This window comes from Protopterus annectens, chromosome 3.part1 (genome assembly GCF_019279795.1).
Source record: "Protopterus annectens isolate FY-2018-M chromosome 3.part1, PAN1.0, whole genome shotgun sequence".
NCBI classification, from domain to species: domain Eukaryota; kingdom Metazoa; phylum Chordata; order Ceratodontiformes; family Protopteridae; genus Protopterus; species Protopterus annectens.
Window position 1 is genome coordinate 1,681,605,357 of NC_056732.1, and position 19,231 is coordinate 1,681,624,587.

The following is a 19,231-nucleotide window of genomic DNA, read 5'->3' on the forward strand; positions in this document are numbered from 1 at the left end:
TGCCTCCTGCGCCAGTTAAACCAGATAGGTATTACAGAGTGCCAGAGGCTCATAAATATCTGTATAAGAGCCCAAGGGCTGACCCAGAAACTATTAGCCAGGGACCTAAGGGTGTCAGGGCTTCTGTTGTAAAGAATCCAGTTCCTATGGATAAGGATTCTAGAGCTTTGGATAGGTGGGGTAAAAAAGTGTATACCTCTTCCACTCTAGCAATGAGAGCTTTGAATTGCCAGTTTCATATGTTGAAGTACCAGAATTTTCTCCTTACTCAGTTAAAATCTAAGGTAGATGCTTTGGCAGAGGGCATAGAGTGTAAGGAATTACAGGATTTGGTTCATGCCTCTGATCAGGTGGGTAAGCATTCTTTGCAGTGTGGTTTCGATGCCTTACAGGCTTCTTCCAGGGTGGCTGCCACTGGATCTGTTATTCGCAGGCACGCCTGGCTTAAGGATCAGAACTTGTCAGAGCATGTTAAAGCTAGGATTTTGGATGCTCCTTTGCAGTCTGAAGTTTTGTTTGGTTCTCCTGTGGAGTCTGTCTTAAAGAAAATGGAAGACAAAGCTAAGTCTATGCAGACTGTTAGGATTTTTGCAGGTGCAGCCCCCTAAGTTTAGCAGGAATTGGCCTACTAAGGGATGGGCTTACCCTTCTTCTGATTTACAGTCTAGGGGCAGATCTAGGCGTGGTAGGGGCAGAGCTCAGGGTTCTTTCAGGCCTAGAACGTGGAGTTCCCCTGCACAATCTACAGGTGAGGGCAGGGGCCAGTCCTTAACAGGCCCAATGACCTGCATCTTCAGCTGCCAGATCCGTCCTGTCTGGCAGCTCCTCTGGGAGGAAAGTTGGCACTCTTCAAGCAAAACTGGCTTTTAGTCACCCAGGACAAATGGGTGTTGGACATTATAGACCGAGGCTACAAGTTTTATTTCCACACATTGCCTCCTTTCAAGGGCATGCCAGACGTTTCTCCTCAGCAAAGGGTAGAGGCTCACAAACAGATTTCTTTACTTCTTCAAATGGGGGCTATACAGCAGGTCCCTCTGTCAGAAGTGGGCCTAGGATTTTATTCTCGCCTGTTTCTTGTACCAAAGAAAGGAAACACTTGGAGACCAAATTTGGATTTATCTATCCTCAACACATACCTGGACATTCCAAAATTCAAAATGTTGACGTTACAACAACTTCTGCCTCTGTTGGGCAAAGATCACTGGATGGTAACTCTGGATCTCAAAGAGGCTTATCTTCATGTTCCTATCAGGCCCAGTTGCAGGAGATTCCCTTTACATTATCAGTTCTCTGCATTGCCCTTTGGCTTATCTACTGCGCCCAGGGTGTTCACAAAGGTTCTGGCTCGTGATAGCCTTCTTAAGGTTAAGAGGAATACAAATTTATCCTTATTTGGACGATTGCCTGATTCTTGCTCAAGACAAAGACAAGCTACTTCACCATCTGCAGTATGTTATGGCAGTGTTAAGGTGCCTAGGGTATTCTGTGAACGAAACAAAGTCCAGTCTAGTACCCTCTCAGGAAATGTGCTTTCTGGGTGTGAGACTGAATACAGCTTCCCAGATGGCTTTTTTGACCCTGGACAAGCAAAGGAACCTTACACTTTACTTCCAACAATTGTCTCTACGGTCCAGGCTGACTGCAAGGACAGTCCTTCAAGCCTTGGGGTTCACGGCATCTTGTATTCTGGTGCTTCTTAATGCCAAACTGCATATGAGGAAGCTACAATGGTATCTCAAAAATGTATGGACGCAACACTGCCACGATCTGGACACTGTCATTCAGAAAATACCTTGCATTCAAAAGGAATTTTTGTGGTGGGCTCAGGAATGTCACCTAAACAAGGGACTCTCTGTGACCCGACCAGAGTCAGATCTTAACGACGGATGCCTCGGACAAGGCTTGGGGAGCACACCTCAATGGAAAATGGGTTCAAGACACGTGGCCTGCCAGACTTCAACATTTACATATCAACTTGAAGGAGATGTTAGCAGTCCAATTTGCATTGATGGCTTTCAAGGATCTACTTCACCCAGGACAAGTGTTGATTCAAACAGACAACACAACTGTCATGTGGTACATCAACAAGCAAGGGGGAACCCATTCTTTGCAGGCAAGCTATGATTTTGTGGGAGACTGCTCTCAGTTTGCACCTCACTCTTCAGGCAAGGTTTCTGCCAGGAGCACAGAACTCCTTAGCAGATGTTTTGAGCAGACAGATGGTGGATCCCCACGAGTGGAAGTTGGATCCTCATGTATTTCGACAGTTGACAGTGATATGGGGCCTCCAGACATAGATCTGTTCGCTTCTCCACTAAATTTCCAGTTGCCAAAGTTTTGCACAAAGATGTTTCATCCAACAGCTTGGAAAGTGGATGCTCTATCATTCAGTTGGAGCAATCTTCACGTCTATGCCTTTCCTCCTCTGCCTCTCCTTCCCAAAGTGCTCTTGAAGGTCAGACAAGACAAGCCCTCCATGATTTTAATAGCTCCAGATTGGCCTCGACAGCACTGGTACCCTCTGCTGAGGAGTTTAGCCTCCTTGGCCTTTGCCTTCAATTCCACACCTTTTGTCTCAGGCAGGCAATCATTTCCTCAATGTCAGGATTCAGTCCCTGCATCTAACAGCCTGGCATATTCTGTTCTAGAGCCTGGAGGGTCGCAGCTTCCTCAACAAGTTTTGAATGTTATTTTGGAGGCCAGAAGGCCTAGTACAAGGAAAGTTTATGCTGCTAAATGGAGGAGATTTTTTATTTGGAGCAAAGCAAAGAGCTTTGATGTTTCCAGGCCTGATTTGAGTGTTTCTCTTCAATATCTTACAGAATTATTAGACAAGGGTTTGTCTTTCTCCTCTGTAAAAGTTCATGCTGCAGCCATTTCTGCTCACTATGACTGTGACCCACCTTTATTCTCTCATCCTTTGTTTAAGCAATTCCTTAGAGGGGCAAAGAACATAAGACCCCAGAGCTCCTACTCCTTCCTGGGATCTCAATTTTGTGTTGGAAAACTTACTTTACATCCTTTTGGTACTGCAGCTACGTCTGAGTTACAGTTTTTGTCTTGGAAGACTGCTTTTTTGTTGGCCATTACGTCTGCTAGAAGGGTATCTGAGTTACAGGCTCTCATGGCAGTTGAACCCTTCCTGATTTTTCATAAGGATAGGGTATCTCTGCGTACTAACCCTACGTTTATGCCTAAAGTGGTTTCAAATGTGGCCTTGAACCAATCTATTCATTTGCCTACTTTTTATGCTGATCCCCAAAATAAAGGGGAGAAAATTTTGCACACTTTGGATATTCACAGGCAGTTGCATTATTATTTGAGCAGAACTAAAAGGTTCAGACAGTCTCAACAGTTATTGGTTTCTTTTGCTTTGGCCTCTCAGGGGAAACCTGTTTCAAAACAAACTATTTCTAAGTGGATTGGTCATTGTATTGCTTTTTGTTATTCTCATCATGGTAAGGAAATTCCGGCTGGAATCCGACCTCATTCCACTAGGGCTACTGCCACTTCTACTGCTTTTTTAAGGGGTGTAGCTACTAAAGATATTTTGGAAGCAGCTACTTGGAGTTCAGTGCACACTTTTTCTAAACACTACCATCTCCCTCTTTATTCCAAATCTAGGGCTGGGTTTGCCACTGCAGTCTTACAGGGCATATTAGCAGCTCCCAATGCTTTATGATTTTGCCAACCTCCCTTTACCTTTGCTTTGGGACTCTACCCACAGGTTATGACTGCAGCAATGTGAGATGAAGAACATAGTATAGTTTTGTACCTACCATAAATGTAGATGTTCGAAGATCCACATTGCTGCAGTCCCTCCCTCCTTCCCCTCTGTAGTTTGGGGTGGTTGTATGGTTTGGGTTGTGGGTGTTGTTTGTACTTGGGTTTTGGAGGTTTTTCTATTTTTGGCTGTGGCCTTTCTTTTTAGGGCCTTCTGACATCTGGGGCAAGAAAAGACTGAGGATATGACGTCGGTCATGCGCTTTAATACCATGGCGCACTGACGTCAGATCTATGACTGACGCCAGCCTAATACTTTGGTATTCGGGCCGACCGAGGACAGCGGACTACCCACAGGTTATGACTGCAGCAATGTGGATCTTCGAACATCTACATTTATGGTAGGTACAAAACTGTACTTTTCCTTGACTGCCTCCACCCTTTTCCTCAGCTTTGGGAATCAACGCAAATGTGATGACTGCAACAGTGAAACACGAAAAACATAGTACAGTTGTGTACACTTACCATAAATGTAGATGTTCGAGTGTATTCACTGTTGCTGTCCTGGTTTCCCTTCTTCCATCCCCCTCTTCTTTCTTCTCTCTCCTTACAAGGGACGTTTTGGTATTTACTTTCTACTGGTGGGGTTTATCCACCAGAACCTGGCTCCTACTTGGGGACTGCTGACAGGACAGGAAAAACTGATGTAAAGGTATCGGCTCTTTATACTACCGACGACCTGACGTCATTCCTGAAGCGACAGCAACCGAGTCAGAAATACTAAGCCTCTTGTATTCGGGCCGGCCAAGGGCTACCCTGACAGGGATAACCCAAATGTGAGGACTGCAACAGTGAATACACTCGAACATCTACATTTATGGTGTGTACGCAGCTGTACTTACTTGCTTCCCCTGCATCCATCCTTGTATTTATTGCACCTAGTGAATTCTTAAATATCAGCAAGTTGCAAAGAGATGGAGCTACACGCTCCAGGGATCTAAACCTTGTCATCACAATAAACAAAACATGCTGGAGGGATAGATTCCTGACCCAGAGACTCCCCAGACTCTGGAATAGATTGCCCATACATGTCAAGCAGAGTGCCTCTTTGGACCTCTTCAAGAGGAACCTTGATGACTGGATGGGAGAAAGGAAATTCACCCCAGGGATCATGTCAGTCGCCCTGCTAGACAGGGGTCCAGGAAAGTAAATAATGTGGGAAGAAATAGCCAGGGAATTGTTATGGCTAGGCTTGTATAGGCCCTAGGGCTGATAGCCTAGTACCAACCTATGAACCTATGAATTAGTAGCATACTAGATGGATAACAGAGCTATTTTTATTCCTTCCTTGTTAGTTTTGTTTTTACTAGCAATACTTCTGAAAATGTTGCCCATTTCATAACATTTATTTTTTTTTTATTTTTACATTTGTTGACCGGGCTAGTCTAGCTGGACATATTTCCATTTTCAGTAGAGGCCGAAGTAAAAATGTATACATACATAAAAATCAAACATAGATGATAAGCCATCTTCTAATGTATCCAACAGGTGATGATTAAAACCTAAATTATCATCTACCTTTACACCCAAATCCCTGATATTAACCTTTTGGATATAAATATTATACAGTACACATGGATAATTTTGATTCTCGGTACCATCATATTGTCAGAACATTAAACTTCATTTCATTTCGTATATTAGCTTGCAGAGAAAACTGATCCGATAATTCTGAGATAACTGAGCCAAATTTAACATCATTGGCATATGTTGTCAACCAGAATTTAACAACAGAAGGAAAATTGTCATAAAAATTCCAAACATTATCAGACTGAATACCGAACCCTGTAGGGCACCCTTATTGTTCAACTTGTCATCTGAAAAATAAAGACCGATTTTCATCCTATGACTCCCACCATCCAGCCAGTTATTTCTACATAGTCTTCTTTCATTTAGGTGGAGCTGTATCACATTCACTGTAATGGGCTTTCAGTTAAATGGTCATTCAGCTTAATGGGTTTTCAGTCAGTGAGTTGCCATTCAGCGAAATTGGCATTCAACCAGATGACAGGCATCCATCTCCCTCTATTGAGGTAGTTATATTTCTGCATATAGTTATAAATACATTTTTATCAGTTATGACTTTATGAGGAGACACACAGAAAATGCTTTATCTTTAGCAGTTTAACTCATGTTGTACTGATGACTGGTACTCACGTGTGTACTTGTAGTTAGCTACCTCTTAAAGTCAGAGCTTTGAACTCACATCATCCAACCTAATTTTCCAGAGCTCTTGGTTAGCTTCAGCTGCTGAAAATAACTTGGCATTAGGCATAGTAGAAACTACTTCCACAATATGATGGGGATACTGCCCCCCCCTGTTGATTCATTTATTAATGTCTTGGTGATCTAGAAAACCCTCCCTTTTATTATAGTGTCTTGAAGATCCTAGGACACCCTCCTTTTTCATTTTAGTGTCTTGAGGATTTAGGACACTTTCCCTTCTCATTCATATGTCTTGGGGATCTAGGACATATTCTAAGCTTGTTTTACTACTTCACAACTGTCACCCTACCACTGGCCCATTCTCTCAGTTGAACTTTAATTCGTAATTATACATCAACTTAATATGCTTGTATTTCTCCTCGGTTCTTGTTTGTAAGAACTGTAGGTACTCTTCTCATGACACGTAAGATGGGTTTAATTTCATTTAAAACATTTTTGAAGTATTCTTTAGTGAACACTCTAGCCCTGTGAATAAGTCAGAAATCTTTATAAAGTATCAGAAAAATGCTGAATATTATGTTTCTGCGACTTCACTGAAGTACCTGCAACAGTATTCCTTCCCCTCGTTGTTTCCTTAGAGCATCTGAAGCTTCTGGAGTGATCTGGAATCTAACTCTTCAAGCATTTGTACTGCCATTTTGAATGTTTTTGCTATGTTTCCATCTGCCTTTGTCATTCACAGCACTGTATAGTATTCAGTGTATTGTCAGACATGTCTGAACGTTTAGCACAGAAGATCAAGTATATGAGCTGCTAATGAACTCCATCCTGTCTAGTGTTCAACTCCTTCAACCTCTGTTTGTCTGCTATATGAGTCTAGGCAAGTGGTGTTAACCAGACCCTACTCCTGTTTCCCCCTGAAAAGAAACTTGTGCACAGTAGGTTTGCAGGTTAATAAAAAGAAAAAAAAATGATGCTGATTACTGCAAAAATATGCAAGTCATTTTGCATCTGACATGTATTAATTCTTGTAATTATGCAAAGTTTTTCACAATAATTACCAAATGCATGTGGTTGTTTTATCTTACAGATTTTCTTTGTATTCACAATTAAGCAAAACTTAACACACTGGCTTTCGTTTATTCCCGGGTATGTTGAAAGGGGAACCTGTATAGATTATTAAACAAATGCAGTAATTAAAAGTATCTTCTGATAAAAATTCTATTCCTTTATCTTGCTTAAAAGCATTACATTTATGTTTTGAGTCACAAGGTTCTCAGACCACAAGTTATGCTTAGTGGGTATTGTACTTTTTACAGTCGGTACTTCACTCACAGTATATGTTTTTGCAGCATGCAGTATCCTTTTGAATTTAGGTTATATTTTTGTCTCAACAACATGTAATTCTTGATGTACAGTTTTATTTCAGCTTTTAATATATGAAGTGATTGTGACCTCTACATAGCCTGCAAAACTGATCAAATGCCTTAAGCTGCAAATTTATATTCACGTAATATACTTGGAGTATGAGGTTGTAGCTGCTTAGTTTTTGCACCCTATTTTTGCTTCTTATTTTGGCTCCACACAGCTATCATCCAGCAGGTCTGCTGGACGTGACTTAGCCTTCTCTGAACTGTAATTTACCCATGTCCAGGGTTGGTCAGGAGATTAAGAACATCAGGGCAGCATCTTTCTGGGCATTGTCACTGAGCCACCCTTCACTTGGGGAGGTGATGTCAGCAGGTACCCTCCCCCTCATGAAGAACCTTGCAGTTTCCCTGGCATCCATCATCCCTGGAATCAGACCAGTCTAGTGTGCGTTAAGCTGACATATAACCCCAGTACCTCAGACATCTGTATCTGATAATTGAACCCAAGTCACCAAGACTGTAGTCATGGTTTTATCCCTTTATGTTATGACACTGCCTTACTGCTTGTGTGTTACTGACTGCCGTCTTGGACAGCTTGCAGTTGCCTGTACTTTCATTTTTATTTTGTTTGTATTTTTGCTGGTTCATTTTATTATAATATTTTCACTCGCAGGCTTTATTTTGTGCGCTTCCAATGCCTTCCCTGTTCTTGTAAGTTCTCTCACTCTGTACACATCCAGTGCTTTATCAAATTTCAGGTTAATTCTCTTAATCTGTATCTGACTTGATCATTTGTGATATTGCATCATTGACTGATGAGATGTGTGTGCAAGTTTCCAAACTCAGTCTTTTGCTCTGTTTTTCAGATCAGCCAGATGAAGATCTATTGAATCCAGATTCCTCGAGTGAAAGAGAAAAGTAAGTAACTTAAATGGAGACTGCTTTACTTTGGTTAATAATAAGCTCAAGGTTTTAATTTTAGTACTGCTAGTCTGCTCTTTTCCCTCCTCTTTGAGGCTAAAAGTGTTAAATATGTTTTACAGTCATCTTACTTTCAGCAAAAAACTTTGCATGTTGCTCCTTTTCTGATTCTCTGCAATTTCTTTTGTTATGATACAGCCCAGCCGTCAAAACCCAGTGTTTTCAGTTTTCAGGCAAGTTTTCATAAAATTTCAGAGAAACTAGTAACTGAAATTAAGTAATTTTTAGACCAAATTAAACGTAACTGGAAATTCAGTGGTCTTCTTTTTGAGATATGAAAAAAACATGATCACCAGAAACGAGTAAAAATTGAAGTCTGAAAGATGTGATATTTCTTCTGAGAAAGTACTGTAGTAGAACTCATTTCAGCATCACTAAAATACACCCAGATGTCTTTCAACATCATGTAAACCCTTTAATATTACTTCAAGCTAACACCACCACCATAGAAACTGTAACAAATATCAAACTAAGAGTCATAATAGACAACAACCTAAAATCTGACCTGCATGTCACCCACGCCATCAGTAAAACACATCAAAAACTGGGCTTCTGCCCCGAACAAACCCTACCTCACAGACTCACCAAGAAAATCCTTAGCATCATCCTAACTTCTCCCCTTCCTTCTCTATGCATCATCCATACTGACCAACATTCAAGCCACCCTACTAAATAAGTTAGAGGCATGGTGTAGCAGAATAGCCATAATCAGCCCCTGCCTCCCAGAATCCACGTGATTCATGTATTTGTTTAGCACCAAAACAATTTTGACTGCGGCATTTATCAAAGTTTTTGGTCCATTATGGATCACTGCAACAAGTTGATTGTAATAGGTCTTTAGTCCCCAGACTTCTGAAAAGATGGAGAAGGAAAAGGAGTCTCTGTAAAGAAAACCATGGATTCTAAACTCCATAGACTGCAGGACAAGGACTCTTCCTTACCATCTACCTCCAATGCTGTGCATTCCACAGACACTATAATTATTTGGGGTAAATCTCCTTGTCTGGCTCCAGGTAGACATTCATCAGAGAGGTAGCGTCTTGGTTCCTTCCTTTGAACTCTCCTCTGGTGTCCCCTTTAAGGTCTTATATCTATAAAGATTGGTTCCGGCATTTAGGTCGCAAAACATTTCCCTGCAAGCTACAACGTCGAAACCATAAGCTTGCAGCACCGCTGCACTGTAGAGTGGTATGGTTGAAAAGCAAACTCGCTGCAGCATTAAATATTGTCCAACCACATGACACGTCACTACCATCTCTAAACAGCTACCCGGCTGTATTCTAACAAAAGAGATAACCTCGCTAGAAGTGTTATGTTAACAAAAGAGACAGCCTGACTAGAAGTATTTTAACAAAAGAGACAGCCTCGCTAGAAGTATCATTTTAACAAAAGCTGTGCTTCATGTGAATTGGGAGTTTATTCCTGAGGACTGGCAATCTCTGGAAGATGTATCTGTCTCTCCAGCATGTTATGTTAATGTCACAGGCTAGGTTGAGATCCCTGGAGTGAGTGACTCTTCTCCCATTTGAGGGCAGGGTCAGAAGACTGCTCTGTAGGCCACGCACAAGTCGCCTCTTAGCAGCCTATAAGATACAGAGTACAGTGACAGGGCTTTCAAACTTTCCATGTAGGTCAGATTTTGGAGACCCTGAATTTTCTTGTTGAGAAACCTTTGTGGTCTGTCTAGCTGCTGCAGTCTGGAGAGGTACATGCAAACGGGAGTACTCTATTAGTGGTCTGATATGAGTCAAATACAGAGGAGTTGTAACCTTAGTCTTGGATACCCTTACTTATGAGATGTGCAATGTAGAAAGATTTCCTTACCACTGTGGACACATGGTGATTTTAGATTACTATCAACCCGTGTTCCCAAATCTCACACCACTGGGTTTGAGTTTAGGGGGCTGCTGTCAATATTGTAATTTGCAGGGGATTCCTCTTTTTACAGAGGAGATGATAATGTACTTTTTTGCATTTTAGTTTTAGTCCTTGGCACCAATCATTTGTTTGCATTAGCTCCTTTTGTAATACGTTGACATCATTGGGGGACTCTGTGATTGTGTCAAGTATGCAATCATCAGTGAACTTGGTAAGCCATAGGCTGTCAACTTTCTCCAGGACTTCCCAGAAATAGATTCCAAAATATGGAGGGCCCAGCACAGATCCTTGTGGTACACAACTGTTAACTGGTTTAGTGGTAGAGGTGGAATCCTCAACTTTGTCAGTATGCATTCTGTCTTTGAGCCAATTGGCTACCCATCTAATGACATAAGGGTTAATCCTCGGATGGCAGAGTTTCTCAGTGATACCTAAGTGGGGGATTGTGTCAAAAGCCTTGGCTAAGTCAAGATAGGTGGTATGTTCTGTTTTGCCTTCATCCAGGGCTTTGGTGACATTCTCAAAGACGTCCACTAGGTTTAATAAGCATGGTCTACCCTTACTAAAACCAAACTAGGTCAGGTCAAGATTTTGAAGGTCACCCAACTTTTTTTGATGAGGTCCATGATGATTCTTTCTTTGGCCTTGCAGATAAAGCTGATTAGACGTATGGGTCTGTAGTTCCCAGGGTTGGTTGATGGGCCCCCTTTATGCAAGAGGATTACTGTTACTGTTCTCCACTCTGCTGGAACAAAGCCAGTGCTCAGGCTGTGGTTAAAGACAGTGCCAAGTGGTTCTACTAGGTCTTTTTTTAGATTGTTTAGTAAGCAACCTGGCATGTTATCTGGTCCCATAGAGGTTGTGTTTTTGGTCTTTGAGAGCGCAGATATTACCTGCTGTTTGGAGATACTAGGCAGAGGACTGATGTCAGAGATGCTTTAGAGTACGGTTGGTGGGGAAAAGGGGGGTTAAGTTTGTGCCAAGTCTGTCAGCAAGCAGGTTGGCAAGTTCCTCAAGTTCAGTATGAGTGGTACCTTCCACTACATGTCCGGCACATAGCTGGGCATTCCCTTTTAGATTTCGGCTGTAGCTAAAGAATGCTTTATGATTATCCTTAGTTATAGATGCTAATTTAGCTTTGTAATTAACTTTAGAGGACTTTACAAAGTATCTGGTTTGCTTGTTCAAACCGTGGAGGGTATTCTTCATCTGCTGAGTAAGTTCCCTCTTGTTCTTAAACATCACTTTCTTCCTTTTGTTATATAACCTATTTATACTTATACTTGAGGTCCACCAGGGTGGCTTGTTTTTTCGGGAGGACCTGGTTTTGATCCAGTCAGGTACAACCAAGTTTATACAGTTTGTGTTTACACAAGGCATTTGTGTACTCCTCTGCATAGGAGTGATTGTTGGCTGTGTTAGCAGGGGGGTTGAAACTTTTTATACTATCACTTAGTAGGCTGTAGTTTGCTTTGGAGAAATTTTTCATTTTTTTTATTTTTGCTCTTGTGGGGATGTCAGATCCGATTGTTACCTCGAACAAGACAGATTTATAGTCTGACCTTACCAGGAGGGCAACACACAGGGATAGTGCAGTGACCTCCCATGTTGGTGGGTACTAAGTCTAGGATATTTGAGCCCCTTATGGGGGTGCAGACTAACTGTTCCAGAGAATTTGTATTGGCAAAGTCCAGGAACCTCAGGATAAGCGTGTCTGTGCGCGTGTATGTCATCCAATCGATGGAAGAATAGTTGAAACTGCCCATGAACAAGGTATTTAACAGTATAGTGAGTGACTCTAGTAAGTCCAGGTAGGCATTTGCTTCTCTTGGTTCATGGTGGGGGGGACCTATAGCTACAATGATGTGGTAGAGTATTTTACCTATAGTTAGTTATACCTGGAGTAGTTCAAGAGAGTCATACTGTTTAACTTATCTGGAGGTGTATTTGGCTTTAATGAAGATGGATACACCTCCACGTTTGGTTCTTTCATGCTCATTTTGAGGTCTGAACTTGTTTAAGGCATTGCAGCCTTGCACGGCTGAGGTATTGTCTGTGGCCTTGAACCACGTCTCAGTGACTACACAGATGTCAGCATCTTCCAAGGTGAGGAGTGCAGTTTCCTGTTTAGGCTCCTAGCATTAAGCAGCATAACCCTGAGTTTGTCTCTAATGGATTGTTTTATGTCGGAAATTTTTGTTGTTTTGACATTTTCTAAAAAAAAGCACTGTGGGGAGGCAAGTGCCTTTGACAGTGTCCTAAAGCCAAGAGGAGGCAGGTGAAGACCATCTCTGGCAAAGCAGCATGGTGTGTCGACCATGCCTTCCATGGCTGATGGATACTGCAGCCCCCTGGATTGACACCAGAAGCAAAGCCAATTGTTGAGGTCAGTCATTTTTTGTCTGTATTGTGACATCATCCTGGGTGAAGGTAAAATGCTGCTTAGGGCTAGGGACATATCTGCCTGGGACACATAATCTGAAAGTTCAGTCATGTAACTTCATATAGTCCAGAGCGGTACATCTGAAGTCATTCACTGCAACATGTACTATAACAGAGTCATAATGGTACTTATAGGTGAGTGACTTGAGTGCGTGCGTGATTTGACTGATCCTGGAACCTGACAGGCAGCTGACCGTGATCTTCTCCTTGTCCAGCCTGGTGAGAGGGATTTCTCTGTGTCTCACTATGGAGTCACCTATGCCCAGGATATTTGGTTTTGAGGTGTTTTGCCTTAGGGGCTTATTTGCTGAGACACATTTGTGTGTGTAGTGGATTCTGTTCATTTTGCAGTGTATGCAAGTGTTTTGTGCTTGGGAAGTCTCTGATCTTTTGGTAGGCTTCTATTAAGTACCTCCATGTATGTGGGTTTATGTGGTGTTACTTTGTTTTGTGTGAGAGATGATGTGTGTGGTCTGACAACCTGTCTGATGTCCAGATTGTTGATATGTGAGACAATTGATTTCAAACTCAGTGTAATTACATCTCTCACATATTGTATTTGTTTTAGGAGTAAGTGGCTGTTAGTATACATGAAGCAATTACAACATTGCCTCAGGATGCCCTTCTCAATCAGATTGGCCAGAGAAATGGTGGGAAACTGACCATCCATTATGGCAGGTTTTTACAGTAAGTACTATTGGTGGGGAGGGCTAGTTTGACCAGATTTATTTATTTTATTTATTTAGCATTTGTTTACCAGGAAAGTCTGACTGGGCATGGATTCCATTTTCAGCAGAGGCCCAGGAAGAAAAAGCTCCACAAAGATTAGTACAGCAAATCCAGTAAATACTATACACATGTTAATAAAGTACAGTACAGAGTCAAAAAGTTAGTAAGGTACAGTTTCAAGGCCAAGAAAGGAGGAAAAAGTAAATATACTATGAGGAGCACAGTGTGTTACAATAAACAATACAGTTGAAAGGACATTTTCTTCAGTCATTTGGTTATATTCACCAGTGGGGCTAGTACAGTAAACACACATTGATTGAGTAGAGTATACAAAAGAGTTGTTGCAAGCTTTCATAAAAGGATAAAGTATGATATGATCTAATTAAGTGAAGCTACCTAGGGTCAGAACAATTACATAACCAAGAACTATGTAAATGGGGCCGGAGGAGTTTGCAGATATTGCTCTAGGATTAACAAAGGAGCTTATTCTGTTAAAGGCTAGTGGTGAAAAACTGTGGCAGTGCTTCTCAGTGTGCAACTGAGTTGTCCGCAATACAGCAAGGAAGCTTGGGATAAATATGTAGGGGAAAATTGTCTCTCAAGGTGTTTGCCGCTATACAGGACACCACTAACCCCTGTTGCACAGTGCTCAGTTGTGCAGAAATACAAGGCTTAAATACAAACAAAATTAAACAGTTTTAAGCTAATCTCCCAATAGAAAAGCACTCTATGAACCTTCCTCCATCAACCACAGTTCAGACAAGGCCAGACCCACACTCTTCTGCCACAAGGATGCAGGGGGAACCTTTCTTAATGTAAGACAGTTGGTTTAGGGCTTTACTGGAAAGGCTCACCCAGACTCTTGTTAAAGTTTGATGTGAGGGAAAGGATAGTTTGCTTTTTATTTGTTATATTTTGTGCTACTTTATTGCCTTTTTCTACTTTGTATACTGTGATTTGTTTTCTTTACACTGTGTTTTACTTGTATTCTGCTTTTAACTGCATATTAAAATTTGAAAAGAGACCACAGCTTTGTCTCTTGTGAGTCAGACAGAATTTTTTCCCATCCTCCCACCCGGTTACTGTTGTTTTCTTAAACGCCACTGTCTTTCTAGTTGCCTGCCCCTTATATTAATTTGACCATATATCTCATTTCCTCTCTGCTTTTACTGGATGGTGTGAGTAAGCACAAAATTATCAATGTTCTTCATTCCACATTGCTGCAGTCCTAACTATTGGGGTAGTCCGCTGTCCAGTCGGCCTCAGGCGCATTAGACTGACGCCAGTACGTCAGGGTACTATGCGCATGACCGACGTCATATCCTCAGTCTTTTGCCGCATGGTCCGATGCAGAAGCAATTTGTGCAGGTTGGCGTTCTGAAAGTTTCTGAAGTCAGAGTTTCAGACCGAATCAAAGTTGGCATTATTTTGGTTTTTCTTGCCTCAGTATTTAACCGGATGTCAGAAAAAGTGAATAACTGTATTTCTTGTGGGAAACAGATACCTCATAGGGATTACCATACTTTGTGTATACCTTGTTTAGGGCCTGAGCACGACGTTGTTGGATGCCGCTCTTGTGCTAGATTTAACAAACGCACTATTAAGAGAAGGTTAGACTGTGCCAGGTTAGTGTTTGGAAAGCGTTGTAACTATAAAATGCGGACAAAACAGCAAAGCCTGGGGGGAAGAACCGACAGTCCTCAGTGGAGCCGGAGGTTTTGCCAGGTGTTTCTTTGGAGTCTCAGGAGAGACTTTACTGTTACAGGATGTTTCCTCTCAGGAAGTAGGCCAGGCTGAGGGGCTTCTCAGGTGGCTGTTCTTCCCTCACTTCCTAAGGTGGTTAGGGCCTCCTTCTGTTCCCAAGGCTTCTTAAGGGGCAGGCCAAGTTTTGCTTCAGTGGGGGTTTCTCCTAGTGCTTCAGGGTCTTTGCCTAAGAAACATATGCTTAAAATGGCAGAAGATTTGATTACTATGATAAGGGGTTCTATGCCCCTCCTGATAAGAGGCCTAGGGTGGAACCTGAGCTTGAGAGTTTTGAGCAATGCTCGAGGCTTCTGAGTCTTCGCTGAAGACTTGCAGGAGTTCCCTACTTATTCTGATTCTGATGTGGATGATTCTACTCCTTCAGCTTCTCCTCCTGAGGATTTTTCATTTTCAGAGACTTTGCATTCCATGAGGGAGCATTTTAAATGGGAAGGCCAAGATTTCTCTGATTCCAGGAAAAGGCTTAGGGAGTTCTTGTTTTTACCCCAGCATAGGCCTTTAGCTATACCTCCTGTTTTGAATGTGGTGGAAGATGTTTTTGCAGAGGCTTCACTGAATCCTGATTCTTTGCCTCCTGCCCCAGTTAAACCGGATAGGTATTATAGGGTGCCTGAAGCTCATAAGTATCTTTTTAAGGGTCCTAGGGCAGACCCGGAAACTGTCTCTCAGGGGCCTAAAGGTGTAAAGGCCTCAGTTGTGAAAAATCCTGTCCCCCCTGATAAAGAGGCAAGGGCTTTGGATAGATGGGGAAAGAAAGTGTATACTTCTTCCACTTTAGCCATGAGGGCGTTGAATTGTCAGTTTCACATGTTAAAATATCAGAATTATCTTCTTTCACAGTTGAAATTTAAGGTGGATGCTCTGGCAGAAGGTATTGACTGTAAAGAGTTGCAGGATTTAGTTCATGTGTCTGAACAGGTGGGTAAACATTCCTTGCAATGTGGTTTTGATGCTGTGCAGGCCTCCTCCAGGGTGGCTGCCACTGGTTCTGTTCTTCAGGCACGCCTGGTTGAGAGATCAGAACTTAGCTGAGCATGTTAAGACAAGGATTTTGGATGCTCCTTTGCAGTCTGATGTGTTGTTTGGTTCGCCTGTGGAAGCAGTTTTGAAGAAAATGGAGGACAAGGCTAAATCTATGCAAACTGTTAAAGATTTTTTACAGGTGCAGCCTCCGAAGTTTAGTAGAAATTGGCCTGCTAAGGGTTGGACTTTTCCTGCTTATGATTCCCAGTCTAGGGGTAGGTCTAGACGTGGTAGAGGCAGAGCTCAGGGTTCTTTTAGGCCTAGGACAGGGAGTTCCCCTGCTCAGACTTTTGGGGAAGGCAGGGGTCAGTCCTTTCGTAAGCAGACCCAATGACCTGCCTTTTCAGCTGCCAGTACCTTCTCGTCTGACGGCACCTCTAGGAGGAAGACTGTCTCTTTTCAAAGAAAATTGGGATTTAATTACCCAAGACAAATGGGTTCTGGATATCATTCACCACGGTTACAGGTTTTATTTCCATACCTTGCCTCCTTTCAAAGGCATGCCAGACATTCCTCCTCTACAAAGACAAGAGGCTCACAAGCAAATTTCTCAGTTGCTCCAAATAGGGGCCATTCAGCCGGTTCCTGTGCCAGAAAAGGGCCTAGGATTTTATTCTCGCCTGTTCCTAGTACCGAAGGGGAACACGTGGAGACCAATTTTGGATTTATCTATCCTCAACACTTATCTGGACATTCCCAAGTTCAAAATGTTGACGTTACAACAGCTTTTACCTCTGCTGGGCAAGGATCACTGGATGGTAACTTTAGATCTCAAGGAAGCTTACCTTCATGTGCCTATAAGACTAAGTTGCAGAAAGTATCTGCGTTTTCGAGCTGGAAATTCTCATTATCAGTTCTCTGCATTGCCCTTTGGTTTATCTACTGCGCCCAGAGTATTCACAAAGGTTCTGGCTCCAGTGATAGCTTACTTCAGGCTAAAAGGAATTCAAATCTATCCCTACTTGGACGATTGCCTGATTCTGGCTCAAGAAAAGGAAACCCTTCTACAGCATTTGGAATATGTCATAGCAGTGCTAAGATGCCTAGGGTATTCTGTGAACGAAATAAAGTCCAGTCTAGTACCCTCTCAAGACATGTGCTTTCTGGGTGTGAGACTGAATACAGCAGCCCAGATGGCCTTTTTAACCCCGGACAAACAAAAGAATCTTTCCAGTTACTTCCATCACCTATCTCTTCAGTCCGGGCTGACTGCAAGGACAGTCCTTCAAGCCTTAGGGTTCATGGCATCTTGTATTCTGGTGCTTCCCAATGCCAAACTGCATATGAGGAAGCTACAATGGTATCTCAAAAATGTATGGACACAGCACTGCCAGGATTTGGACACTGTCATTCAAATAATACCTTGCATTCGAAAGGAATTTTTGTGGTGGGCTCAGGAATGTCACCTAAACAAGGGACTCTCTGTGACCCGCCAGAGGCGAGTCAAATTCTAACGACAGATGCCTCAGACATTGCTTGGGGAGCTCATCTAAATGGAAAGTGGATACAAGACAAGTGGCCTGCCAGACTACAGCATCTACATATCAACATGAAGGAGATGTTAGCAGTCCAGTTTGCATTAATGGCTTTCAAGAAGTTACTTCTTCCAGGGCAGGTGTTGATTCTAACAGACAACACAACTGTCATGTGGTACATCAACAAACAAGGGGAACACATTCTTACCCATTGTGCAGGCAAGCAATGATTTTATGGGAGACTGCGCTAAGCTTGCAACTAACTCTTCAGGCAAGGTTTCTGCCGGGAGCACAGAACTCCTTAGCAGATGTGTTAAGCAGACAAATCATGGATCCCGTGGAAACTGGATCTTCATGTATTTCAAAAGTTGACAGTGTCCTGGGGAACTCCAGACATAGATCTGTTCGCTTCTCCACTAAACCACCAGCTGCCAAAGTTTTGCACAAAGAGGTTTCATCACACAGCTTGGAAAGTGGATGCTCTTTCTTTCAGTTGGGAAAATCTTCATGTGTATGCGTTCCCACCTCTGCCTCTTCTTCCAAAGGTGCTTCTAAAGATCAGACAAGACAAGCCAAGGATGATTTTAATAGCTCCAGATTGGCCTCGGCAGCACTGGTACCCATTACTGAGGAGTCTGGTAAGGAAGCCTCCATGGACTTTACCCTTGATTCCACACCTGTTGTCTCAGAGGGACGGCCACCTGCTCAATGTCAAGCTTCATTCTCTTCATCTAACAGCCTGGCATATTCTGTTTTGAAAGACAGCAGGTCTCAACTTCCTCAACAAGTTTTAAATGTGATTATGGAAGCCAGGAGACCTAGTACAAGGAAAGTGTACGCAGAAAAATGGAAGAGATTTTTATTTTGGAGTGCAGCAAACAATTTGGAGATTTCTGAGCCAAATTTGAGTGTGGCTCTTCAGTATCTTACTGAATTATTGGACAAAGGTTTGTCTTTTTCTTCCATTAAGATTCATGCTGCAGCAATTTCAGCTCACTATGATTGTGACCCACCATTGTTTTCGCATTCTTTGTTCAAGCAGTTTCTTAGAGGGGCAAAGAATATAAGACCCCCACGTAGAGCTCCTACTCCTGCTTGGGATCTCAATTTTGTGTTGGAGAAACTTACTCTACAACCTTTTGAGCTATAGCTGAATTGAAATACTTGTCATGGAAGACTGCTTTTTTGTTGGCCATTACTTCTGCAAGAAGGGTTTCTGAGTTGCAGGCCCTTATGGCAGTGGAGCCTTTTTTGATTTTTCATAAGGATAGGGTATCTTTACGTACTAATCCTTCCTTTATGCCTAAGGTGGTTTCTAGTGTGGCTTTAAACCAAACTATTCATTTGCCTACTTTTTATGCAGATCCCCAAAATAAAGGGGAAAAGATTTTGCACACTTTAGATGTACACAGGCAATTGCGTTATTATTTGAGCAGGACTAAGGATTTTAGGCAGTCTCAGCAGTTGTTTGTTTCTTTTGCTTTGAGTTCGCAGGGCAAGCCTGTGTCAAAACAAACTATTTCTAGGTGGATTGGGTGTTGCATTGCATTTTGTTATTCCCATCATGGCAAGGAGATTCCAGCTGGGATTAGGCCTCATTCCACTAGGGCTACTGCC

At 42.3% G+C, this 19,231-nt stretch overlaps 1 long non-coding RNA gene across 1 annotated transcript in view; it reads left to right on the forward strand.

Moving 5' to 3' along the window:
- The first annotated feature begins 8,176 nt into the window (after positions 1–8,176).
- LOC122798621 overlaps positions 8,177–19,231 on the forward strand; it is a 103,954-nt gene continuing 92,899 nt past the window's right edge. Inside the window, exon 1 of the long non-coding RNA XR_006364287.1 lies at positions 8,177–8,240. This is a non-coding gene — a long non-coding RNA (uncharacterized LOC122798621). The remainder of the gene's footprint in view (positions 8,241–19,231) is intronic.